We start from the raw sequence: 27,896 nt of genomic DNA, 5'->3' as shown, positions 1-27,896 counted from the left end.
TCTCTCTCTCTCTCTCTCTCTCTCTCTCTCAAAAATAAACATTAAACATTTTTTTAAAAACTAAGTGAGAGGATACTTTTAAGGGAAAATGATCTTTTATTTATAATATCTTGATTGGCCTTTTGTTGTAGAAAGATATCCCTTAAGATGACGCAGGATGGGCCACGAGTGAAGAAAAAAGAATTAAATTGTTCTACACAGTAAATAAGTTTTTGTGGAAGGGGTGGGGCTGTGTCTGTGAACATGAGAGAAACTGGGGGAAGAGATATAAGAGGATGAAGAGAGAAAAAGAGGTACAGTGGCCAAGAACAGATTGCTACGCAGAAACTCAAAGTTGTGGCCTAGCTCTTGATCTTGAAGAAAAGGGGTAGTTAATATTCTATTTTAAATTGCCTGCTGGGCTCTGCTGCAATATCACACAAACCTGACATCAACCTCCAAGTCATCAGTATAAGTCCACGAAGTATTTCATAGAAATCAGAAAAAGGAATTGTTCCCTTGAGAGTAACCAAGAGCAGAGAGAAGGGAATATCTATGAAAAATGAAACAAAGAGAAGCAGAATTCAGTGGAAGCAGAAAATGTGAGCAAGAGGTGACTAGAAGAAATGACAGCAGGGTTTCCAGATGAAATAAAGGACACCAGCTTAAATCTTAATTTATGATAACAAACATTTTTGGAATATGTATTATCTCAAATATTGCCTGCAATATACCAATACTTTAAAAAGTAGTATTGTTACTTATTAAATTTAGCAATACTGAATGCAAGCCTCTTCTACCCCCAAATCCTTAGCTCTACTGTAGCAAGTATGTGTTTCTGTTTTTAATTTGAGATGGGGTTTCAAACCAGTTTTATTTAAATTCATTAAACATAATTCCCCACCTTCCAGCAGACAAGAGGACCTGAGGAATTCCAGACAAGGGAATAAATGACTAACCTTATCAATTTACTTGTTACTATCTAGTAATCAATACTAACCCAGGCATCTATTTCCCCTGTCTTTTTGGTATGGTCATAGCACTTTAAAATAGGGACTACTGTCCCAATGACTTTTCCTACTGTGCTACAGAAAGAATAAAAAGACCAGAAGTAGGCTTCTTTTTCTGGCATTAGGAACAGATTAGATACTCAGAATAACCTTCACAATCGAATAAGCTGAAATGCAGGATAAAATGTTTCTTAAAATATTTTAAATGCATCACTGAGGTGTCACAAAGGAATCTACAGAGTCCAAAAATGAAATGAGAGCAGGAACTCTAGGTGGTAAGCAAGTATGAAATTCTGTATGGAAGGTTTGTGCTAAATCCTAGAGACACATTTAATAAAACTGCAGAGTACATGGCCAGGGGTGAGTGGGGAGTATAAATCCTAGCTACTACCCAGGGTAGGCATCAAATGGAAAACCCTGCACAAAGCTGAGGTTGCAAAGGCCTACACCCTCAGGATGAAATAAAAACCAAACCCCTCCATGCTGAAAGGGATAGTCCGCCTCCATCTTGATGGTGGGTGGAACAGGAAAAAATATTCTCCTTGAGATCTCATAACCACAGAGTGCTCTCATGGGTTCACAGTCTAAATCCACATCAACTCTGTGGTCCAAACACCCAAGCAGAGAATTTAAAGTGGCCCCAGGGGACTTCTGAAAAAGAACAATGGTAGCAGCATGAAGTTGTTAAGTCTCCCTCAAACGCATCCTGAAAGCAAACCAAACAAACCAAAAAGGCTGGCAAAGACTCACCACCAAAAGAAGACTCCACCCAAGTGGAAACCTAGGGAACAGGTGTAAGGGCCACCTGCTGAAACTGAGAGGAGCCCTCCCAGGCTTCAAGCCTCAGCTCAAGAACTACGTGTGGGATGGGAAAGGACAGACCCTGTTATGGTAGTCTCAGCCATCTCAGATTCCTTTCAGAATCTCAGAAATACCCAGTCCTTTCCCCCCAGTACCTCTCACTGGAAAACCCATGAGAAGCCAGCTGACATGGGAACCTGTGTCAGCTTCCTACACTACAGAGCAAAACAAGGAAAGGATGAAGAATAGGGCCATGAGCAGCCAGGCAAGCCACTCTTTTCCCTGCTGCTGTGATCATGGCAACATTTGTCAAAGAGTGACTATGAGGGGCAGAGCCTCTGCCGACCTACACTGAACTTGTCAAGTTTGAAGTCATTTAGCATTGCAGCGCAACCTAGGCTTCCCTTGACATGCACAGAAATTAGTATCAGAAGGGGGACTCTGCTAATAAGAAAAATAATAACAAATACCCTCAATGGGTGACACTGGCTTAGTGGTCACTGGCAAGGAAACTGAGTAGAGGCTAGAATAGCAATCTGTTTTATACATTAGGAAGCATTTGGTAGAATTGTCACTACAGGAACCTGGAAGGCAGCTCATGCACCTAGTGAATTTGTAACCCTAGGGAAAAAGCTCAGAAGACAAAATGTTACCTACATGTTTTGGTTACGGTTGGCTGCATTCAGAAAGTGCCAACAGGAAGAAAGGAGCACAAGGAAGATTTGGTTGGCTTTCAGAAAGGGGTGAAAGAGAACAAAGCCCACAAATTCAGGGACTTGTATAGTACAGGAGGCAACCACTTCTCACCCATAAACAGTAAAAGGTAATACTGAAGAAGTTTGGGCACACAAAGGTCAGTAAAAACTCAGTTTAGGGGCAAACACCAGGCAAGGTATAGACATCAGAATTCAGAGATCAGGTCCTTCAAAAATTGATAATAGTGGCTGGAAGTAGAGGTTGAATTAGCAGTGTGGCAATCAATAAATCCTTTCGCTGGAAAATTGGTTCAGGGAAAAGATATTGCGCCTATCTGGGATTTGGGGTTGTTTATTAAAACACAGATACTAAGATCAGAAAATGATAAACAACTTTTTGTAAATTTGAAAACCAGATGAAACATATCAGTTCTGGAGGATGGAGGGGAGTCCTTACCTACAATAACTGAAGAAACAGAAAATCTGAATATTCTTATAACCATGACATAAATTTAATTAACATTTTAAAACCTTCCCCAAAAGAAAACTAGGCCCAGAGAACTTCACAGGCAAATTCTATCAAATATTCAAGTAAAAAATAACTCTAATCTTACATAAGCTCTTCCAGAAAACATAAAAAGAAGAAACGGGGGCACCTGGGTGGCTCAGTCAGTTAAGTGTCCAACTCTTGGTTTTGACTTAGGCTTTAATCTCACAGTTTCATGAGTTTAAGCCCCGAGTCAGGCTCTGCACTGGCAGCCCAGAGCCTGCTTGGGATTCTCTCTCTCCCTCTGTCTCTTCCCCTCCCCCACTTGCACTGTCTCTGTCTCAAAATAAATAAACTTTAAATATTTTTTAAAAAGAAGAAATGTTAGTTACCCAACTCATATTCTCAAGCTACCATCTTTCGTACCCAACCCAGACAAAGACAGAACAAAAAGGAAATCAGGGGTGCTTGGGTGGCTCAGTCGGTTAAGCATCTGACTCTTGATTTTGGCTCAGGTCATAATCTCATGATTCGTGAGCTGGAGCTCTGCATCGGGCTCTGTGCTAACAGCATGGAGTCTGCCTGGGATTCTCTCTGCCTCTCCCCTGCTCGTACTCATTCTCTCTCTCTCTCCCTACCCCCCACCCGCCCTCTCTGAAAATAAATAAATAAACTTTAAAAAACAGGAAATAAATCACCCAGGTCAGGTAAACTCATGAACACAAATGTAAATACCTTAAGGAAAATATTATAATTCTGAATCCCAAAATGCATAAAATAATAATGTAACATGATCAAGTTGGTTTTCCTTCTCAGGAATGAAAGTTTGACTTAAAATTAAATATCAATTAATCAAAATGATTATTTCAATAGATATGAGAAAAGCATTCAATAAAATTCCATATCCACTCATGATTAAAAAAAAAAAACCTAAGAAAATGGAAATAGAAAGTCTCTAACTTGTCAAAGGATCTCTAAAAATAACTGGTAGTCTGGTAGCAAAGCATACTTAAATGTACTGCTTCCAGCATTTCACTGTTAGGCACTGTCTGTTACAAGACACAGATGTTTATTTAATACTGCTTCCACTGAACACTGTACTAGAGATCTTAGCCTGTACAGTAAGACAAGAAAAATATACCAAAAATGGATTTGAAAGGGATAAAATTGTCAGTATTTGCATCTCCTATGACTGTCTACATGTAAGCCATAGGAAATTATTAATTAGTAACAGGGTTTAAAAATTGCTGCTTACAAAACCCATATGAAAATGCCAATGGCATTGATCTACAACCTCAACAATTAGTCAAGAAATCATAATTTTTTAAGATACTTTTTTTAAGATGTAGTTAGCTAGGGAAAAAAAAAAACTAACAAAAGATGTAACACATTGTGCCGAAAAAATATAAAACTTTATTGCAATACTGAAAACCCTAAACAAATGGAGAGATATGTAATATTCCTGGATAGAAAGATTTAATATCATAATGAATTCTCACCAAAATGATCTTTAGATTCACTTACATACTTTTTGGATTCCCAAAATATTTTTCAGAAAAACATGCAAAAGGAAAACAATTAGGAAGAAGTAAGTTAACACCAATGTCAAGGTAGTTTCCTTTAGGTGGGGTTGAGATGAGAATTAAATTAGGAAGGGGTTCACAGGAGGCTTCTGAGATTTTAGTAATGTTCTGTTCCTTAAACTGAAACACAGCTGTGCAGGTCTTTGTTTTATTATTTTTCATTAAACTTTACATTAGTGTTTTATACACTCTGTACATTTCAAAATAGAGATTTTAAGGGGTGGCTGGGTGGCTTAGTTGGTTAAGTGTCCAACTTCGGCTCAGGTCATGATCTCATAGGTCATGTGTTCAAGCCCCACGTTGGGCTCTGTGCTGACAGCTTGGAGCTGGAGCCTGCTTCAGATTCTGTGTCTCCTGCTCTCTCTGCCCCTCCCCAACTCATGCTCTTTCTTTTTCTCTCAAAAACAAACATTAAAAAATTCAAAACAGAGATTTTAAAAATAATATTAGTAAATAATTTGCCCAAATTGCCTACTTGCCTAAAGTTGTTTAAAAACTTCCTGAAAATGTCAATCCATTACGTTTGGTAAGTACCCAGAAGGCCAATACTAGATCTTATTGTTCATCCCATTTTCCATTGTCTAGTACAGTACCTGGGATGGAAAAAATACCTCCATAAATATTTTTTTTAATGAGTGAATAAACAAAGCCTCATTACTCCTCTATACTGGCATGCATCCATGCCGAAGCCAATTATTCTCATCTTTACAACTATGCTTCATGTTCATGTATCTCTAAGCCCTGCTGGTGTTCCTATTATTTCCTGCCCACTGTCTACTGGATTTCCTCTCTGCTGAAATGCTTGACTCACTTCCTCATATATGTTTAATGAAGTTGTCAGCAAAGCACTTTCTCATCAGACAGCCTGGCTTATGTTTCACTTAAGGTCTGATTAGCATGCCTAATTCTACTTCCAGAAAACACAGTTAATTAAACTACTAAATCTGTGAATATGGCCTGGTATCACTTGGCATTTAGTAGCATTTACACACCGAGAGAAATTGAGGAACCCAATCTGTCTGCTGGGACTTGAGTAGCATGGCAAGAGTCCCTGGGCTTTGTCCATGAAGAAGGAACTGAAGCAGTAGTTGGACCACCAAAGGAGCTTGGGCACAAATACCAGCAGCAATAGCAGCAGGAGCCCAGTTACTGCAGCCTCCAGCAACAAACTGGAGGCTCAGGGCTCTGGGTTCAGTCCCTATGAAAAGCTGCCGTTGCACACAGTATTTCTCCCCAGGAGGTTAGTGCATTTTTAAAAAGAGACTTATGGTACCCTTCATATTTCCCAGGGGCTCATATTCATGAGTGGCTTTGGATGGGGTATCTTCTGATGACCTGGACAGGGTAACATCAAGCAACTTGGGGATTTCTAGGCCATTTTGGGAGAAACTGAGGCTCTGGGGAAGATGAGGCAAAGTTGACACATATCCAGACTAGCCCATTCTCAGGCAGCCACGGAGACCACCTAATTTTATCAGAGGCTCCTCCTCCTACCATTCTTCCCCATGCTTCCCTCCAGATCTAAGGCTACATATGTAAACTGAGTTCCTGCCATAGACCCAAAACTCCCTAAGGAAGATCTGCAGATTAAACTCTAAATGTAGCTCTGAGCTAATTAGATACAGAAACATAACAAATTCAGAATAGGAAAATAAACTTCACAGAATTCTAGTTCTTGGGTCTCAATTGCTTCCCAAGGTGGCTTATGTCACAGTCATGAAGTTGAGGCTCCTTCTTGCCTCCAACAGCATGTCCTCCAAACAATACCAGCAGTTTATGCCCCTGGTAATGGAATTCAGGGGGTACCATTTTGCCTGGGAATCCAAGCTGTCTTCTGACCCCCAAAGCTATACAAAGATGTATAGCTTTGAGTATGGTCATGCCTCCCTTTCTTCATTTGTACAATGGGGATCACAAGGCTCTCCTTGTAGGGTTATTAAGAGGGTTAAGGATATGACATATAGGATATGAGTTGCACACAGTAGGTACCCAATAAACTGAAGCTACATGTGTGTTAATATTATCATTATTATTCCATTACACTCTCACCCTGCCTCCTGACCTTGCAGAGATGATCTCTCCCTTCCTTCCCAGCAGTGCTCAGCAAGACTTAAGCACTGACTTGATTCTGAAGTCAGAATATTCTGGTTTCCAATTATGACTCTGCCAATTAATAGGGAGGGCTATGACCATAAGCAAGTCACTTACTTTCTTGAAATCCATTGGAATGATAACAGTACCAACCTCAAAAAATCCTTTATCACCTAATTCATGGAATCAGTTCTTTCAGTTCTCCATAAACAATAATCATTATTATTATTTTCTCAATTCCTCAACTCAAATTCCTAGTATCCCAATACAGATAATCTTAATTTATACTAAGAAAGAAATTATTAACAGATTTAACCTTAAGAATAGGTTATTTGCTAACCAAGAAAAAATTCTAGTTAGTGGGAACATTGAAAAGACGCTTTTGAATGGGAGGCTCTCCCGGCCTCATGGGTCCCTCTCTCCATACCCACATACTTTACAGCACAGCTTAGGAATTGCTCCTGACTTCTGAGAGGAGCCTGACGCCTGCTCTGAACCCTTAGAGACCAAAAAAGAATGTTCCTGTTCATATTCTTGGAAGACTACAACAGGGGTTATTAAGCAATTATTTCCTTGATGTGATCCTATCCTCAACTCTTTTTTTTTTTTTTTGGCAATTGTTTCCTCTTCTTTTAATTTGGCAATTTAACATCTCTAATTAAAGATATTTCTGTAATGCAGAACGACTGTGAGTATAACTTGCATATCTACCCTGGGGACGCATAGGGTATTACCAAGGCTCACTTTGCACAGTGTCCCTGTGCCTTGTGGGAAACAGGATATTGAGGTGAGGAGGGTGGCTGGGTGTCTTTGAGGCTGTTTGAGGACAGGCTGATCTGGCTGAGCAGCAACAGTGACTCTTAAAAAATTTTTTTTCACATTTATTTATTTTTGAGAGACAGAGAATAAGCAAGGAGGGACACAGAGAGAGGGAGACACAGAATCTGAAGCAGGATCCAGGCTCTGAGCTGCCAGCACAGAGCCCGAAGTGGGACTGGAACTCACTAGCCATGAGATCATGACCTGAGCCAAAGTCGGACGCTCAACCGACTGAGCCACCCAGGCACCCCAACAGTACTCTTATAGCACTTTTCTTTCACAGTAAAATTCCTTAACATTTATAATAAACGAATTGGGGGATTATCTGTTTATTGACCAAACACACACACACACACACACACACACACACACACACACATACACACACACAGGATATTATCTCCATGAGGCTGGAATTTGACCCCACAACATGTCCAGCACCTACCACCATACTGTCCACCAAATATGACTTTAATACATGTCTACTGAATAAATGAGTAAATTTAAAGGCCCCAGTGGAAGGAGTTACTTTATGTCCTTTTTTCCTTTGGAATAAATTCCATTGTTCGGTTAGGGTTTTAGGGGCCAGTAATTCAGAACCGTTGTAAGAGAGGGGAAAAAAAGGGAATCAGACATCTTTACTACTTACATAGCTGGAGTGAAGCATGTAGCCTAGATGTGTAACTGCAATGACTTACAAGCACCCACCCCTCATCCCCAGCTGAGCCATCAGAAGCCTCCATGACTGGGTCAGGGCAAATGGTATACAGCAGAAAGCAGATCAAAATAAGTCCATTCCATAGATAGGTGGCTCCAAAAGAGACTGAAAGTGGAGGGTGGCTGGCCAGGCCACAAGTGTTCAGTGCCTCCCAAAGGCAATCAAATAAATTGCCTCCTCCCACCCCCCATGCCTGGAGAGGAATGAGTGGAGAGTCAGATTAAGAACAAGGCTGGACGCATCACTTCAAACTGGCAACACTGGCTTCATTGAGATCAGCAAGCAGTCGGCATGGGTCCAGTGAGCCCCAGACTGCAGTCATGATCCTGAGCCTACAAAGAGCCAGACTAATTCAGTGTGACAGGTAACCAAAAGAGGATTGTCCAGACCTGGCCTGGACTGTCCCATTAGGAGACAGGGAGGATGAGGTTTTCATGCTGTGAGCCATCATTGCCACCAGAGAAACACCCCGCCACACACACACAGCACTATCACTTTCCTAGGACCCTGCCTAGCCAGCTTAGAAAATGTCCCCAAGTTTCCATGTAAATAGCACTGGAGCAGTCAAAAGAATGGCCACATCCTGAAGGTCAAATGACAGCTTAGGCTTGTCTGGAAATGGGACTCTTATCAAAGGTTCCTGAGGGTGTGGAGGAGCAGGGCAGGTCCTATATACTGTCCAGAGACATTACTCAGCCCCCTTTTCTTGTACCTCTCTCTCATTCCCCTCCCTTCCTTCTGGCATGTGGTCTCCCCTACAGAGTTCCCAGTGCTCTTGCATTTCCTCTAGCTTCCCAGAGCCTACTCAGAACCACTCTCCCTGAAGTGTCCCCCACATCACAAAATTAAGTCTCCATTTTTCCTATCATTATTCTCATCCTCAAAACTCAGTCTTTCAGGAAAACTAAACCATGTTTGGGAAGAAAACATGTCATTGAACTAATTCACACAAAACTTCCTCATTTGTGTCCAAAACACAACCAAGTAGAATTCCACCAGAAGGTGGGTCCCTTCTTTGCCTCTGTACTAGTCACCTCTGAATGTAATTCCTGGAATGCTGCCTAAGTTACAATCCCATGGGAAACCAGCCTTGAGCTGTAGCTGATATTGAAGGCAGAAGAACAGAAGACGAAAGGCATCTGGTCCTGGAGGACACAGCTGAGCTAATGATTTTAAGGAGCCTGGAGCCTTCCCTTTTCTTCCTATAGATTTCTTGTTATGTAATATAGGAATTTCTCATTGTTTAAGGGCCAGGATTAGGAGGAAGTGAGTAAATCAAGCAGGTGTAGGATCAGATTCTGTCCTCATTTAAAATTTTGATATTTTGTTCATCATGGATTTTTTTGCATTAATGTTGATGTTTTAAAACCCTACATTAAAATGGTATAAATCTTTATTACTGTTTTTTGGTGCCCCCCCAGTCCCAAATCTGCACCCAAGGTGAGTCCCTCAGTTGTCTGACTCAAGTCCTGGCCCTGCTACTTTCAGTTGCAACTTCTGTTACTTGCAGCTGAAATCATCTTCAAGGTGGAAAAAAAAATGAAGAGTTTGATAAAAGCTGTTAGAGAAATTAGTTATCCACATGGGATAAAGGTTCAAGTAAGATTCTAGCTCCAGACAGACCCCACGAAGAGCCAATATGCTAACCCTGCACTGTGGGAAAAAGTGAGAGCAGATGCATGGAGGTGAGTTAGTGAGCTGGCCACAGCTTTGCCATCAACACAGCTCATCACTTGGTCTCACACCATGTCTCCAAAGAGGCCAAATGAAACCACTGCATCTTGACAAAAAGAGAAATCAAGGAATCGATCCCATTTACCACTGCACCAAAACCCATAAAATACCTAGGAATAAACCTAACCAAAGAGGTGAAAAATCTATACACTGGCAACTATAGAAAGCTTATGAAAGAAATTGAAGAAGACACAAAAAAATGGAAAAAACATTCCATGCTCATGGATTGAGAGAACAAATATTGTTAAAATGTCAAGACCACCCAAACAAATCTACATATTCAATGCAGTCCCTATCAAAATAACACAGCATTCTTCACAGAGCTTCAACAAATAATCCTAAAATGTATATGGAACCAGAAAAGACCCCAAATAGCCAAAGCAGTCCTGAATAAGAAAACCAAAGCTGGAGGCATCACAATTCCGGACTTCACACTGTATTACAAAGCTGTAATCATCAAGACAGTACGGTACTGGCACAAAAACAGACACACAGATCAATGGAACAGAACAGAGAACCCAGAAATAGACCCACAGACATATGGCCAACTGATCTTTGACAATGCAGGAAAGAATATCCAATGAAATAAAGACAGTCTTTTCAGCAAATGGTGCTGGGAAAACTGGAAAGCAACATGCAGAAGAATGAACCTGGACCACTTTATTACACCATACACAAAAATAAACTCAAAATGGATGAAAGACCTAAACATGAGACAGGAAGCCATCAAAATCCTAGAGGACAAAGCAGGCAAAAACCTCTTTGATCTCATCTGCAGCAACTTCTTATGCAACACATCTCCGGAGGCAAGGGAAACAAAAGCAAAAATGAACTATTGGGACCTCATCAAAATAAAACGCTTCTGCACTGCAAAGGAGACAACCAGCAAAACTAAAAGGCAACCAATGGAATGGGAGAAGATATTTGCAAATGACATATCGGATAAAGGGATAGTATCCAAAATCTATAAAGAACTTATCAAACTCGACACCCAAAATACAAAGAATCCAGTGAAGAAATGGGCAAAAGACATGAATAGACACTTTTCCAAAGAAGACATCCAAATGGCTAATAGACACATGAGAAGATGCTCAACATGACTCATCATCAGGGAAATACAAATCAAAACAACCATGAGATACCACCTCACACCTGTCAGAATGGCTAACATTAACAACTCAGGCAACAACAGATGTTGGTGAGGATGCAGAAAAAGAGGATCTCTTTTGCACTGTTGGTGGGAATGCAAACTGGGGCAGCTGCTCTGCAAAACGCTATGGAAGTTCCTCAAAAAGTTAAAAATAGAACTACCCTACAACCCAGCAATTGCACTACTGAGTATTTATCCAAGGGATACAGGTGTGCTGATTTGAAGGGACACATGCACCCCAATGTTTATAGCAGCGCTATCGACAATAGCCAAAGTATGGAAGGAGCCCAAATGTCCATCGACTGATGAATGGATATAGAAGGTGTGGTTTATATATACAATGGAGTATTACTCATCAATCAAAAAGAATGAAATCTTGCTGTTTGCAACTACGTGGATGGAACTAGAGGGTATGCTAAGCGAAATAAGTCAGTCAGACAAAGACAAATATCATGACTTACTCATATGTGGAATTTAAGATACAAAACAGATGAACATAAGGAAAGGGAAGCAAAAATAATATAAAAACAGGGAGGAGGACAAAACATAAGAGACTTTTAAATACAGAGAACAAACTGAGCGTTCCTGGATGGGTGAAAGGCAAGGAGCATTAAGGAAGACACTTGGGATGAACACTGGGTGTTATACATAGGGGGTGAATCACCGGAATGTACTCCTGAAAACATTATTGTAATATATGCTAACTAACTCAGATGTAAATTAAAAATAAATTAAATCAATCAATCAATCAATCTTAGAATGAGCACTGGAATTAAAAAAAGAAAAGAAAAGAAAAAGAAACCACTGCATCTTGGAGCTCCATGGGATGAGGACAGGCAACCACACTTCCCCTTCCCCTTCCCCTCTTCTCTTCCTTTATAGAAGTCCACCTACTAGGGCCTTGACTCCCTTACACTTCTTGATTGTGCCCCCTCCAGGCAGCCACTGGAGAAGTCCGAGCGTCCACATATCCCATCTAACCAAGGTGCAGGGATGAGGGACTCTCCTTGTCAGTCAGTGCTACAAGGGGCTCCTCAGGCTATGGGATCAGTGGCTATGGCTTTATGACCATGAGAACAAAGTGAGCCATTTCCAGGGTCCCTCTGGCCAGCAACAGGGCAGGTGGCCAGCATCCTGGCTGCTCCTGGAAGACCGGGGATGCACAGAAACTGGCTTTGCTACAAATCCACACTTTCCATTTCACACGAAAATAATTTCTGGGGCATTAGAGACCTAAATACTTTTTAAAGAACAATAAACTATAAAAGTACTAGAAGAAAATTTAAAAAGCATGCCTTTATTATCTGGGGGTTAAGAAAGGCTTCCTTAAATAAGTCACAAAAAAGTAAAATTGTAAGAAAAAGCCTTATCAATATAATCATACTAAGAATTAAGCTTTGTATAAACAATAGTTCTTGACTGGGGACAATTTTGCTTCCCAAGGGACATTTGGCAATACCTGGTGACATTTTTGCCTGCCAAAACTGGGGAGGGGAGGTTGGATATTACAGACATCTAAGATAATGAGGCCAGGGTCACTGCCAAGAATCCTACAGTGCATAGGACAACCCCCACAACAAAGAATTATCTAGCCCAATATGTTAATAGTGCAGAGGCTGAGAAAGCCAACCATAAATAAGGTTAACAGACAAGTTAAAGACTGAGAAAAGTAGTTTGGCATTCATATCTCTAATAAAATATTAGAGTCTAATATGGAGAAAGAATTACAAAGCAGTAAAAAAAAAAATTCAACAGAATAAAATGAAATCAGGGCATCTGGGTGGCTCAGTTGGTTAAGTGTCTGACTCCAGTTCAGGTCATCAATCTCCTGGTTTGTGTGTTCGAGCCCCACGTCAGACTCTGCTGCAGCTCAGAGCCTGGAGCCTGCTTCAGATTCTGTGTCTCTATCTCTCTCTCTTTGCCCCTCCCCTGTTCGTGCTCTCTCTCTCCCAAAAATAAATAAACATTAAAACAAATTTTTTTAATTTAAAAATAAAGGAAAAAATGAGATCATTTCTCATCCTTCCAATTGCTAAAATGTTTTCAATCCAATAACATCAAGTGATAATGAGAATATCAGAAAAGAAGACTCTCATATACTGCTGGCAATCATGTAAATAAGTACAACTACCCAGTACAATAAGTTATTCAACAGAATTTTCTAAAATTTGGTATGTTCATATCCAACTAGTTGAAAAGCAGTAAAAGTGAGGTTTGCCCCTTTTAGTTCTATTCCTTACAACACCAGGTGTCAGCTCCTCCATGCATTTCCTCTCTTCCTGATGATGGGATTTAGAGCTACCATTGACCTATCTTCAATCATGCAGAGAAGGGTAGCACACAAGGAAGGTCTGTGATTGGCCATGTGGGCAAAGCCATCTTTCTACATGAACTCTTCACTTTGGGACTATTATGTGAGAGAACATAAACGTTGACTTTCTTTAATCAACTGTCTTTGGGGGCCCCTTTGCTGAACTAGCTTGCTTTTATCCTAATTAATACACTGCAAGTGTGTACTATGTATGTAAAAGCACAGGGAAAGATCTGGAAGACTACACACAAAACTCAGTAGTGTCTTTTTGGCTACGGGATGGGTTTGGGAATCAGCAGTCAAAGAACTCTTTCTGTGATGTTTTCCTTTTAAACAAGAGAAGGTATTCACATACGGTGCATTTTAAAAACTGCATTTTTAGAGGCATTCAGGTGACTCAGTCAGTTAAGCGTCCAACCCTTGATTTCAGCTCAGGTCATGATCTCACTGTCAGGGGACTGAGCCCACATGGGGTTCCACGCTAAGCATGGAGCCTGCTTTGGATTCTCTCTCTCCTTCTTTTTCTGCTCCTCCCTAGCACTCTCATGTGCTCTCCCTCTTTCTCTCTCAAAATAAATAAATAAACTTAGAAAAGCTGCATTTTTAAAACAATTGACTGATATTACGTTGCCAAAGCACATTCAACACATGGTAACAGCGATTAGTAAGAGGCAGATGCAAGATAAAAGCATATGCTTTGCTCTCAGGAGACCCAGGTCTGCAGCCATGTTCTGTTTGCTGCTGGACCTTGGTAAAGTTGCTTCATCTCTGAAGCTAAGACCTTTCATGCAGAGAATAAAGACAATAATACCTCCCTCACATGACTGTTGTGAGGAATAAAGGAAATAGTGTATGTAAAATTCTTAGAAAGGTACCTGGTATTCGGAAAACACTCAACAAATGAAACATTTGCTATTATTAATATTAGGATATGTGTGAAAAGTGAAAAAAAGTTCTCTATTCTCTAGAAACATATTTTTGAAAATAAAAATAAAAGGGTTATATGGCTGGTAAAGAAGGAAAGAATAAAATAAAATTTAGTTCCATTTAACGTGCATACAGTGAGCACCTATTATGTGCTAAAATGTCAGGACAGGGGCAGTACAGGCAAGCAGGAGGCATGTAGAAATAGATGAAACAGGGAACCACCAGTGTTGCTGGAATCTAGGCATGAAGGTAGTAAAAGTGAGAGGTGAGACTCTGGGGGTATCAGAGGCCAAAAAAGGAACGGCCTTGAATGCCATGTTGAAGAATCTAGCAGCACTGTGGAGGGTGGATATGGAGAGGGCATGGCTGGGAAGCAGGAGAGGCTCTTGCCAGAGTTACATCAGTGAGAATAGTAAGCACAAAGGGGACCCAGAAGAAAGACTATCTAGGTGGCAAAAACCCTCTTAGACATGAGGGAGGAGAAAAGAGAGGAGCTCAGGATGGCTGTCAGGTTTCTAGCAGGTTGTGTCTCTGAAATACAGAGTTCAGGCTGCAGGAGAGAGCTGTTCAGTGGGTCTATTCAGAAAGCCACCCAGTTCCTGTGCTGCCAGGTCTGAGGGTGTGAATGCTTGAGTGGCACTCCCAAGTCCTGTGGAGGGGTGCTTACAGGCAGGATTAGGAATACGTCAGAAGAGGGAAAAGACAGCTGTTGGCCTCTGCCCTCCATAGACTCCTAGAGTCTCCTAAGCTTACATAGACCACAGCATGGCCCACCTCCACGCCTCAGTTCAGCCCCATCTTTCCCGGGCATTTCTATTTGCATTGAAACCTTACAGGCTGTGAGGGCTATAGAGACAAAAGATGGAAATGTGTTATCCTGTATTAGAGTCCCTGGTATCTGTGTGCTTCATCTTTCATATTTTCAATTAAATCATGAGGAAATAATTATGCAAACCAGAATTTCACCATCCATAGGGAAATGGTTAGTTTATTATCCTTGAGAGGTTTATGCCAGGGCATCTAAATCTTTAGATAAGGGGCTAATTTAATTTTGGTCCCCCTTCTGCTAAGATTTCATACTCCAGGGTAATATATCCAAAAAGAGAGAGAGAGAGAGAGGGAAAACACGTGAGGTCTCTGGGTCAAGAAAATTAGCATGATTATTAATAAATAGAAATGTAGCCGTTTTACCTCATAAGTCTACAGAGTTCTTTCTCACATCTCCTCTTAAAGAATACATGTTTATTCTTAAAGTTAGTATAAAGCAAACACTCCAAAAACAAAACATCTAAGTTATACTCGAGGCCAACTATTTTAGGAAAAGATATGTTTATATTACCAAATTTATAACACCTTGAATCATAGAGTTTTCAGGCTGAAAGAGACCACTGCACAGGAACTTAACTCGTTTGAGAGGTGAAATGAAGACTTCAAGCAGAGCAATAGCTTGGCAAGTCTCACTCAGCAGGTTAGTAGCAGAGCCGGGGCGGGAAGCCAGGTTCCCTATTCTCAATCCAGCATTCTATCCTCTATACCATACTATTTCCACGACTGACATCTAGTCATTTGTCTCAAAGATAAATTTTAAATTACAGTTTAGATTCTTGTACTTCCCACTTTATACAGAAATTGGGTTTTTTTGTGTGTGGATCAGCCTTTCCAATAGATGGTGAACTGTGAGAACAAAAAGGACCTATTATTTATTTATTTTTAATTTTTAATTTTTTTTAATTAAAAAATTTTTTTGTAAGTTTATTCATTTTTGAGAGAGAGAGATAGAGCGTGAGCAAGGGAAGGGCAGAGAGAGAGGGAGACATAGAATCCAAAACTGGCTCCAGGCTCTGAGCTGTCAGCACAGGGCCCGACTCAGGGCTTGAACTCAACGAATCACGAGATCATGACCCGAGCTGAAGTTGGGACGCTTAACCGAATGAGCCACCCAGGCACCCCAGTACCTCTTATTTATTTTTTATATATGCCTAATGCCTGGCAAAGTCTCTGGCATGTAGTTAGCACACATCAACAAAAATTGCTGAGATAATTACTCTGTTCTCAGTGGGACCGTGAATGCTTGGTGCTTGTGCTTCCCATCAGTATCTAGTATGTTCCAGGCTGATTTTATGTATTTACAGTTGTCCACATCTCACAACTTCTTCTTTGTTCTATTTATGTACTTTAAGTGGAAAAAGCAAAACCTGACCTCTTTTCTGATCCCTCAGGCTCCTCTTCTTTATTAAGTTGAAATCAAAAATATTAAAACCACAAAAAGACTTTTGGCTCACACCCCTCCTCCTGTAGATAGCAATGAGAACAGTTGTTCTTTCACTGGATTTGATTAATTCTCTCATAATGGAATCAAAATTAACTTCACAGAAATGGTACATACAGCCAGAGGTAATTCAATGCCTAATGAATGAAATATTACATAACCAAACAGCTTAAGTGGCTATTCTTGATTCAAAAGGCACGGCCTCTGTATTTTACAACGTTTAATTTCCTTTCATTCTTTCTAATTTTGTCATTGTGTAGTAATTACTACTCTTTGAAAACCATGCCTTCCGCTGATTCCATTCCTGCCCTTGTAAATGAACCACGCCCACCCACGCTAGACTTCACTGGGGTTGATTTGAAGAGTCCCGGCACAAAAAAGCAGGTCATTGCTCTGTCTCCAGGAAACTCCCAGGCCCCCTCCTCCTTGCCCATACCACTGTCTCTCCCACTCAGTTTCCAGGTCCTCCACACCCTGACATTTGGGGTTTGTACATGGCCCCTGACGTGGACTGATGATTCAGTTTGGACTTCCCTCCAGGATGGAATTTCTCAGATCTGCCTTCTTGCTCCCCTCTGTGACAGCCAGCAAGCAGTGCTCTTCTGCCTCTGGCCATAGCACCCCTGGGAACACAAGCTCCCAAGAGCCCTCACCTGACAGGGAGGGAGACTGGCAGGCTTCAACGCTGCTCGCATTCCTATTTCTACCCATCATCCTCATGCATCTTAAACTCTGTCCCTCATCATCTTCCTTCTGTCATCAACATTTTTTCCCCACTTCCTAGTTACTCACTTTCATTCATTAAAGACTAGGTAACTAGGTCACCAGACACTGCCCTCACCCCTCACTGTTTCTCTGTCTCAAAATCTCAGTCTGGCCCAACTGCTCTCCTCCCAGGTGATCTGCGATCATTCCCCCAACCTGTGCTCTTCAGATCTTTTAGGACCCATGGACCATCAACCCACACCCTCGTCAATGCAACAGTCTCCCCTCCGTTATGCTACTTTGATTCCAAGGTCCTAATGTGCAAAATTCCCTCTCTGGGACTCCCACCTTCCCTTCCTGTCTGTGCTTTCACACTCCTGCCTGTTGAACCCTAGTCTAATCAAGCTATCTGATGTTAAACACTGCTGGAAAAAATCCGTTGCACTACGGCAGAATTTTCTCTCCTGTCATACACTTCTCTTCCTCTCCTTCCTCTAGCAACCTCCATGGAGTGAAAGCCAAGGGTCCACGCTCAGTCCTCACCTTACCTAACATGGCCTCTCCACGTTCCGGCTGTCCTCCTACCTCACCACTGCTCCTTCTCATCACCCCACCTGCTCCCTCCTCATCCTTCTGACCTCCTACAGGGTGTGCCAGGCCCTGGTCTTCAGCCCTTAATTCCTCTCCCTTGTCTACACTTACTGCTTAGGTAACCATCAGATCTCCAGGCCTTAAATACCATCTCGATGCTGAAGACTCCCAGATGTGTGCGTCTAGCCTGGATTCCAGAACTGCCTTCTTGGATTTTTGCCTAGGCTACCTCTTGGGCATCTCAAATTTCATATGTTCCAAACCCAGTTCTCCCCCCACCCCCGCCAATCAGCCCCACCTTTTGGGGGGATTCGTGCAGTCTGCCCATGTCAATAAAAGGCAGCTTCATCATTCTATCTCTCTTGGGTCAAAAACTTGACTCAACAATTTCTGTTAAATTTCTACCGTATCTGTCAGCAAATCCTGTTGACTCCCTTCCAGTCTCCTCTCTGTAGGAGGGCACTAGAGAGCCTGTCTTTTTTCTTTTTTTAATGTTTATTTATTTTTGAGAGACAGAACACAAGCAGGGGAGGAAGCAGAGAGAGAGGGAGAGACACAGAGCCTGAAAGCAGGCTCCAGGCTCCAGGTTCCAAGCTGTCAGCACAGACCCCTACGTGGGGCTAGAACTCACAAGCCCTGAGATCTTGACCTGAGCCGAAGTCGGACATTTAGCCCACTGAGCCACCCAGATGCCCCGAGCCTGTCTTCTTTATATCCTTTTATCTCAACCATTCACAATGTCATTTATACGCAGTGGTCAGGAGGCAACCAGTCTGCAATGGTTCTCAGCCTTGGCTACACACTGGAATCATCTGGGGTGGCAGCACCTTTAAAAAATTCTGGTGTCCCTTGGGGCGCCTGGGTGGCTCAGTCGGTTAAGCGTCCGACTTCAGCTCAGGTCACGATCTCACGGTCCGGTCCGTGAGTTCGAGCCCCGTGTCGGGCTCTGGGCTGATGGCTCAGAGCCTGGAGCCTGCTTCCGATTCTGTGTCTCCCTCTCTCTCTGCCCCTCCCCCGTTCATGCTCTGTCTTTGTCTCAAAAATAAATAAACGTTAAAAAAATAAAAAAAAAAAATTCTGGTGTCCCTGTCTCAACCCTCCACCTGAGATTCTTATTTAAATACTCTGGGGTGTGGCCTGGGATTTTTAAAAGCCACGCTAGGCCCCCACCCAGGTGGTTCTAATGTCCTGGTAAATTTTCTAGCCACTGTGTCAGGGCTTAACAAAAAGAGACCTGGTGAAAATCATTAGTATTTATCAGTGCTTATCAAGTAGATTTTAGAATCAGCATTATACACTAAAAAAAAAAAAAAAAAAAAAATCCCCCAAATCTAAATAAACAATAAGAATTAAAACTGGGAAGCTATAGCATTTTCTATTCTCTTGAACAAGACTTATAATCCCAATCTTTCCTTTTATATTCTTTTCTTTCTCATTTTTATAAGAATCTTTTTTATTCATTTTAAAATAGGGATCACTGGGTGAGAAAATCTTACCCTGGCTAAAAAACTGGCCAGAATATCACCAGATCTTAGCTCTGGATCCTCTGTGTTTTCTCTTCAGGCACAGACATTTTTCTGTGAATTTGGAGGGAAATGAGCTGAAAAGCTCATCTCAGTTTTAGGCAGGGTTGAAGGAGTTTAACAATTTAATGAGGTCAGTTTCATCACCTTGATTTTCCTCTTCAATTTTCATTCACTTTTCCTGCGAAGGCCTGCAGGCTGCGGGGTACAGTCTTCTCACTGGTAACCTGCCTGCAGTTTTTTTTATTACTAAGTTAACAAACAAGGGGAAAGAGATAATTGGGAAGTAAAGAAGGATCACTAAAAAACACCAGAGGACTGGTGGGTGGGAGGGAGGAGAAAGGAAGAGGAAAAGGAGGCCAGGGCCTGGCGCCTCTTCTCAGTTCCTATGAAGGGGGTGTGGGGAGCAGGTAAACATCTGGTAGACCCTGTAAGAGGGGAGGGGCCCACATCACATCAGAATCTAACAGTACTCTTCCCCATCCTAATTTCTACTTTTCTCTGATCGAAATTTGTAAATATTTCCACCTGTTTACTAGAATTAATGACTACTCCAGATTAACCCAAAAATTCAGGTTGAGTTGCCTTATCTTATTAAATTCTTCCTCTGATGCTTATACACCAGAGAAAATATATCTCAATGTGAAATCTAAACTGTATTTCTTTCAAAACATGTCAACCAGAGTACTACACGAATCAATGAAAACAACTTCTTGTAAAAAAAAAAAAATCCCTTACAGGTGTGCTGTTTCTAAGGGGTACATGCACCCCAATGTTTATAGCAGCACTATTGACAATAGCCAAAGTATGGAAAAAGCCACTGACAGGTGAATGGATAAAGAAGATGTGGTTTATATACACAATGGAATATTACTTGGCAATCAAAAAGAATGAAATCTTGGGGCACCTGGGTGGTTCAGTCGGTTGAGCGTCCAACTTCAGCTCAGGTCATGATCTCACACCTTGTGAGTTCGAGCCCAGAGTTGGGCTCTCTGCTGACAGCTCGGAGCCTGGAGCCTACTTCGGATTCTGTGTCTCCCTCTCTCTCTCTGCCCCTAACCCACTCATATTCTGTCTCTGTCTCTCTCAAAAATAAATAAACATTAAAAAAAAATTTTTTTAAAGAATGAAATCTTGCCATTTGCAATTACATGGATGGAACTAGAGGGTATTATGCTAAGCAAAATTAGTCAGAGAAAGATAAATATCATATGACTTCACTCATATGTGGAGTTTAAGATACAAAACAGACGAAGATCAGGGAAAGGAAGCAAAAATAAAATAAAAACAGGGAGGGGGACGAAACAAGAGACTCAAATAGAATCACTGAGGGTTGCTGGAGGGGTTGTGGGTGGGGGGATGGGCTAAATGGTAAGGGGCATTAGGGAGGACACTTGTTGGGATGAGCACTGGGTGTTATACATAGGGGATGAATCACTGGAATCTGCTCCTGAAATCATTATAGCACTATATGCTAGCTAACTTGGTGTAAATTAATTTTTAAAATTAAAAAAAAAATCCCTAAAAGAGAATAGAGCAAATTCAATTTTGTGGTGCATTTTGCTTGTTTGTTTTATTTTATTTTTACAGTTATTTTACCGCACTTGCACTTCATCCTGGAATTATGAGTACACCTCTCAAATTATTTTAAGTGAATAAAAAAATATTCATCACACTGTGAAAACAAATGTCTCAAAATATCTTCTATGGTCACAATGCTCATATCTGAACATTTAGCTATAACCCTGTATAGGACCAGTAATACTTGTGTGTGTGTTTTTTTTCAGTCTTTTGTAATTTTACTTGTAAAACATGAAATTTTTTTCTATTTCTGAAAAACTGTCTAAAAAAATTAGAACAAGCCTTTCTCTCCAGTGCTACATATAAAGGATCTTTGTCACCTTCTCTCCCGGAATGCTAACAGACCGACCTTACCTTCACTCCGCTAACCAAGGTAATGATGGCTTGCGCTGGAAATCTAAATCTGGCCAGAAGCAGCGCAGTGATTTTCCAGATGGAAGCAAAGGGAGAAAGCGGCCCAAAGAGGCTCTGTGTCCCTCTCCTGGCACCTGCTGTCGGCAGAACTGGGAGACGTCTGCCACCTAGTGGAAGACAGAGGCTAACGCTGGTTATTTGCAATAGTTTTGTGCCAGGGCCTCAAGGCCATCAAGAACGGCTTCTAATCACGGACACCTGGGCCACAGCTTCCCCTTGGGACATGATGTACTATCAAGAAACCACCCACTACCAACTACAAACAATATTCAAACCCAAGACACAAACCATACCTTCCTATAAACGAAAGTACACAATAACACCTCTTCATATACAAAGTGCCTCTTCATAAAGTAGTACCACGTAAAGTACTATTCTACTTAACAAATCCCATTTCTACTTAACAAATCTCATTTCCAGTGGTTACCAATGTATTTTGTGTGTCTTTTCCTACACGGTGAAAACACAGGTGGGAAGTATACCTATCCCCCATTATAATGTTTAAAGTCCTTATGAATTTTCTGTACAAAGAATATTTTTCAGCTGTTCATACCTGTGCAATAATTTATCCCAGTTTATGGCTGCAACTCAAAAATGATTGACATGTGCAAGTTAATTTAAGGGATTGGGAGGTGTACCCCAAGTCAGGCCATGAAGATATGTTAGCGCTCTCTTCTTTTGATTCCATTTGTCACAGTATTCTAGTTTGCTCTATGTTTCTTTTTTTTTTATTTTTTTTATTTTTTTAAAATTTTTTTTCAATGTTTTTTATTTATTTTTGGGACAGAGAGAGACAAAGCATGAACGGGGGAGGGGCAGAGAGAGAGGGAGACACAGAATCGGAAACAGGCTCCAGGCTCTGAGCCATCAGCCCAGAGCCCGACGCGGGGCTCGAACTCACGGACCGCGAGATCGTGACCTGGCTGAAGTCGGACGCTTAACCGACTGCGCCACCCAGGCGCCCCTTGCTCTATGTTTCAAATGATTATTTTAAATTGAAACTAAAATAGCATATGTACAGGTATCTATTTGAGTGCAAATAGATACACTCTGATACTCCCTGTTCTACCCACTCCTACTCTAGTCCTATTCCCTAGAAGTAATTACTTACAGGTCTGTTAGATGCTTCTTTTGCTATGTTCCTCCATAATCTCTAAATAAAATGTGTTTGCTGCTCATCTGGATCTATTGGTGGTGGACTGCTCTGGTTTGGGTTCTTTTGGAAGCAGACCATGAGGTTAAGGATTCCTTGGCAGGATGGGGAAGTGAGATGACACAGGAAAGGAAGCCAGGAAAGGGAATGGCATCAAACCAGCTGCTACTGCGAGCACCTAGAGCCAGACCCCAGTGCAGAAATAGGAGCCAGTGAAAAACAGAGCCTGGGATTGCCAGTTTAGGGCTGCTTTTGTCACATGGGCAGCTGAGTGAGCTTCAGCTGCAGGAGAAACTCCACAGCAAAGACATGCAGAAGCTGCCTCATTGGACACAGAGCTGCTGTATGCAGCCATGGTCAGGGTCAGGTATCTGGGCAAGGCACTGTTGGCACTCACTTAAGGCCATCTCACCTAGAAGAGCAAGCCACTAACACACACAGCCATCTCCCCTTCCCATCTTCCTGATTCATCATTTTAAGTCCTTCCTTGGAAACTTCCATCACTTTCAGGATATGCTAACAGCTTCCTTTGGGGTTCCATCCACAATAGCCAGCATCTTATCCTCTAAGATGAAGACTTTAGGGTCCCCATACTTCCCTTTAGCTGTTCCTCCTCTTTCCTACAGCTCTGCTTCTGATTATATTTGATTTCTCATTTACCTTATTCTATAGCTATGTTTTAAGTCCCAGATGCTCAGCCTATAGTTTGATTCTAAAAAACACACTGATGTGATTCCATAGTATTTTTCACTGCAGAGCTAATGTTCATTATCATTACATTTATTTTTTTTAATTTTTTTTAACGTTTATTTATTTTTGAGACAGAGAAAGACAGAGCATGAACGGAGGAGGGTCAGAGAGAGGGAGACACAGAATCTGAAACAGGCTCCAGGCTCTGAGCTGTCAGCACAGAGCCCGACGTGGGGCTCGAACCCACGGACCGCGAGATCATGACCTGAGCCCAAGTTGGCCACTTAACCGACTGAGCCACACAGGCGCCCCTCATTACATTTCTTTTGTATCTGAGCTTTTAAATGTTTCCTGAAGTTTCTAACCACCTTTTAATGTTCTTGCCCTTTTTGCCTTTATTTGACATTTTCCCCTACCCTCTTGTGCCAATCAGGGATTGGTATTCTTTTGAGTCCCTCTTTCTCTGTAGAGTTTCTATGTATGCCCTCCATCTTACTGCTCCATTGTGGAGTCCTTCTCTGTACCCGTTGTTATCCTGAGACCTTCTGACACTGCTTTCCCAGGTTGAGGCCACTGTTGCCTGTATCCCATTCCCTCTTTTTTCTTGATATATTTACTCCCTCATTTTGCTTGACTATATCCTAAAAAAAAAACTGTGTGGGAAGTAAATTTCCTTTCACTTTGGATGTGTATTTTTCTTATCTTTAGCTTAGCAAATTAATGCTTTTAACTCTAAATTAAAAATCACTTTCTACTTTCTAAAGACAGTTGTAAAATCTGATATATTTTGATTCTTATTCCTTTGCAGATGATCTGTGTTTCCCCTTCTACCTCAGAAGCTTTTAAGATCTTTTCTTTTCATCCTTGGTGTTCTGAATTTTGCAACTGTGGTGTAGATATGTGTGTCTTTTGTCAGTGGGGGAAAGTGGAGACAGGGGAAAAATATCCTCCCTTCTCCCTTCCTCTGCCCTCCAACCTACTGCCACTGGCCAGCTCCAGCTGGGGGCAGCAGACCCAGGAGCCTGGGAAACAAGTTTGGAGGAGTTTGGCCCCATGATACAGAGCACGGCAGGGGGAAGACAAGGAATGGATCTGGGAGCAGACACATCCAGGACTAGACAGTTAAGAGGACAGAATGTCACACAGAATACAACCTAATATTGCTTTTTACAGTTTTAAAGATTATAAAAGTAAAACATGTAAAAACATATTGCTGTTGACACTTTTAAAGATTATAAAAGTAAAATAATTTAAAAAGTAAAACACGTAGGGGCACCTGGGTGCCTCAGTCAGTTAAGCGGCCAGCTCTTGATTTCAGCTCAGATCATGATCTCACTGCTGGGGAGCTGGAGCCACGCCTGGGGTTCTGTGCTGACAGCGCACAGCCTGCTTGGGATTTCTCTCTCCCTCTCTCTCTGCCCCTCCCCAGTTTGTCTCTTTCCCTCTCTCTCTCTCAAAAGATAAATAACATTAAAAAAAAATTTTTTTTTAAGTAAAACATGTAGAAATTTGAATATGTAAGTTTACATTTAAAAGTGAAAGTTCGGGGCGCCTGGGTGGCTCAGTCGGTTGAGCCTCCGACTTTGGCTCAGGTCATGATCTCATGGCTCCTGGGTTTGAGCCCCTCATCGGGCTCTGTACTGACAGCTGGGAGCCTGGAGCCTGCTTCAGATTCTGTGTCTCCTTCTCTCTCTGCCCCTCCCCCGCTCTCACTCTGTGTCTCTCTCTCTCAAAAATAAATACACATTAAAAAAAAAAAGTTTAAAAAAATAAATAAATAAAAGTGAAAGTTCTGGGGCGCCTGGGTGGCTCAGTCAGTTAAGCATCTGACTTCAACACAGGTCACAGCTTGCAAGTTTGATCTCCAGGTCAGGCTCTGTGCTGACAGCTCAGAGCCAGAAGCCTGCTTGGGATTCTGTGTCTCCCCCTCTCTCTCCCCCTCCCCTGCTCACACACTGTCTCTCTCTCTCTCAAATATAAACATTAAATAAATAAATAAATAAATAAATAAGAAAGTTCTTATGCACATGCCACACAGCTCTGAGTTTTTCACTAGAGATTCTTATCTATGCATGTACAAACTTTAGAAATACATGTATATGCACCATCTGTACATAATATGTTCTCATTGTTTCTTTCACATCCCCTTTGCTCAATTTTGTTAGGCTGGTTAAATTCTCATTTTCTGTTCTTTTCTTTGGGGAGATTAGAAGTTATACAGCTATTTCCAGTCTTATGGATTTGATTCTTAAATATTTCAGTGAAATATTCTATATGAAAAAAATGTATATATAAAATATGATGACTGTGTCTCCATTACTCAGCCTAAGATACCACAGTATTATTGACTATCCAGAATGCCCTCTAAATCATAATCCCCTCCCACTCAGCAGTACTCACTAATCTGAATCTTGCTTTTCTTAAAACTGTATTTTATTTTCATTTTATTTTTTAGTTTATTTATTTTGTGAGAGAGAGTGGGGGAGGGGCAGAGAAAGGGAGGAACAGAATCCCAAGCATGGACCCAGTGCAGGACTCAATCCAATGAACTGTGAGATCATGACCTGAGCTGAAATCAAGAGTCTGACACTCAACCAATTGAGCCATCAGGTACCACTTAAAACTGTATTTTAAACAATTGCAAAGACTATCTTGGTAATTGATTGTGGTGGGAGTTTTGTTAACTTTATATAAAAGGTGACATATCAGAAACCTTCTGCAACTTGCATTTTTCAAAGTTATGGGTTTTTGTTAGCTTTGTACATATTGCTATGAAACTACAAAACACTACCGTGAGAAATGTTAAAAATTAACATATGGAAAGGTATACATTCTTCATGTGTCAAAAAATGTCATTTCTCCCCAAATTAATCTATAGATTCAATGTAATACCAAATCAGATTTCCCACAGACTCTATTGCAGACACTGACAAACTAATTCCAAAATTCATATGGAAATGCAAAGAACCTAAAATAGCCAAAACAACCTTGAAAAAGAAGAAAAAAAAAGAACAAAGTTGGATGATTTATAGTACTTGATTTCAAGACTTACAAAGCCACAGTGATAAAGACAGTGTCTCACTGACTTAAAATACACAAACAGATCAACAGAACAGAGTCCAACAATAAAAGCGCATATCTATGGACAAATAATTTTCAACAAAGGTACAACGGCTATTCAGTAAAGAAAAAATAGTTCTTTCAACAAATGAGCCAAGAACAATTGAATAAATGTATGCAAAAACATGAGCTTCAATTCACACCCTGTACCATATAGAAAAATTAACTTGAAACATATCATAGACCTATATGTAAGGTCTTTACACAGCTTCTCAAAGAAAATACAGTAGAAAATTCTTGTGACCCTAGTTTAAGCAAAGGTTTCTTAGGTATAATACTATAATTCACAAAGAAAAACTTAGTTAAATTTCATCAAAATTTAAAACTGACCAAATTGATACACTGAACTGGATTAAAATTAAAAACTGTTTGTCAAAGACACAGCTATGAAAATGAAAAGACAAGCACAGACTAGGAGAAAATACTTGCAACCTTATATATCTGATAAAGGACTTTTACACAGAATATATTAAAAAAAAAAACCTCTCACTATTCAATAATAAGCAAACAATTCCCCCCAAATGGTCAAAAGACCTGAAAAACTACTTCAGAAAAGTGAAATTTTTTTTTTAAGTTTTGACTTAGGTATACACCCATAAACACAGTGGCAAAAAACTAATGGCAAAAAAAAAAAAAAAGCACATATGAAAATCATCATTAGTCATTAGGGAAATATAAATTAAAAGCACAAGGAGATGGCACTTCTCATATTAGAATGGTTCAAATGTTAAAAGACAGGCCACAAGGCAAGAATGTAAATAGGACTCTCAGGGATGGGAATATAAAATAATAAATATATGACCACTTTGGGAAATAGTCTGGCAATTTATTAAAAAGTTAAATGTATACTACCATATGATCCAGCCATGCCACTCCTAGGTATTTACCCAAAAGAAATAAAAACATATGTCCACATAAAGCTTGTACATGAATGTTCATAGCAGCTTTATTTGTAATAGCTGGAAAAAATTCTAACATTCATCAATAGTTCAGTGTCCATAAACAAACTGTAGAGTAGCCCTACAACAGAACACTACTCAGCAAGAAAAAGGAATGGACTGTTGGTACTTGAAGAAACACAGAAGAAACAGAGTCAAAGAAGCCAGACATTTCATCAAATTTATAAAATCCAAGTTAATCTATAGTGATAGCAAGAAAGATCAGTGGTTTCCTGGTGGAGTAGGAAACTTTGAAGGCTGATGGTATGTTCATCATCTTGATTGTGCTTATAGGGATTTGTTTAAACTCATCATATTATACACTTTAAATACGTGCAGTTTATTGTATCTCAATTACACGCCAATTAGGGCTGTGTAAAAAATACTACTTAGGAAGACTCAACTGTGTCTAAGATCTGCTTAAGAAGTTACAATGGCTAGAGGCACCTGAATGGCTCAGTCTGTTAAGCACCTAATTCTTGATTTTGACTCCTCCGGTCACCATCTCACAGTTTGTGAGACGGAGCCCTGCGGTGGGCTCTGTGTTCCTGCTTGAGATTCTTTCTGCCCCTCCCTCACTTGCGCATGTGTGTTTGTGCTCGCTCAC

The sequence above is a fragment of the Panthera uncia genome, assembly GCF_023721935.1.
Source record: "Panthera uncia isolate 11264 chromosome C1 unlocalized genomic scaffold, Puncia_PCG_1.0 HiC_scaffold_4, whole genome shotgun sequence".
NCBI classification, from domain to species: Eukaryota; Metazoa; Chordata; class Mammalia; order Carnivora; family Felidae; genus Panthera; species Panthera uncia.
Note: the sequence above shows the minus strand (reverse complement) of the source record.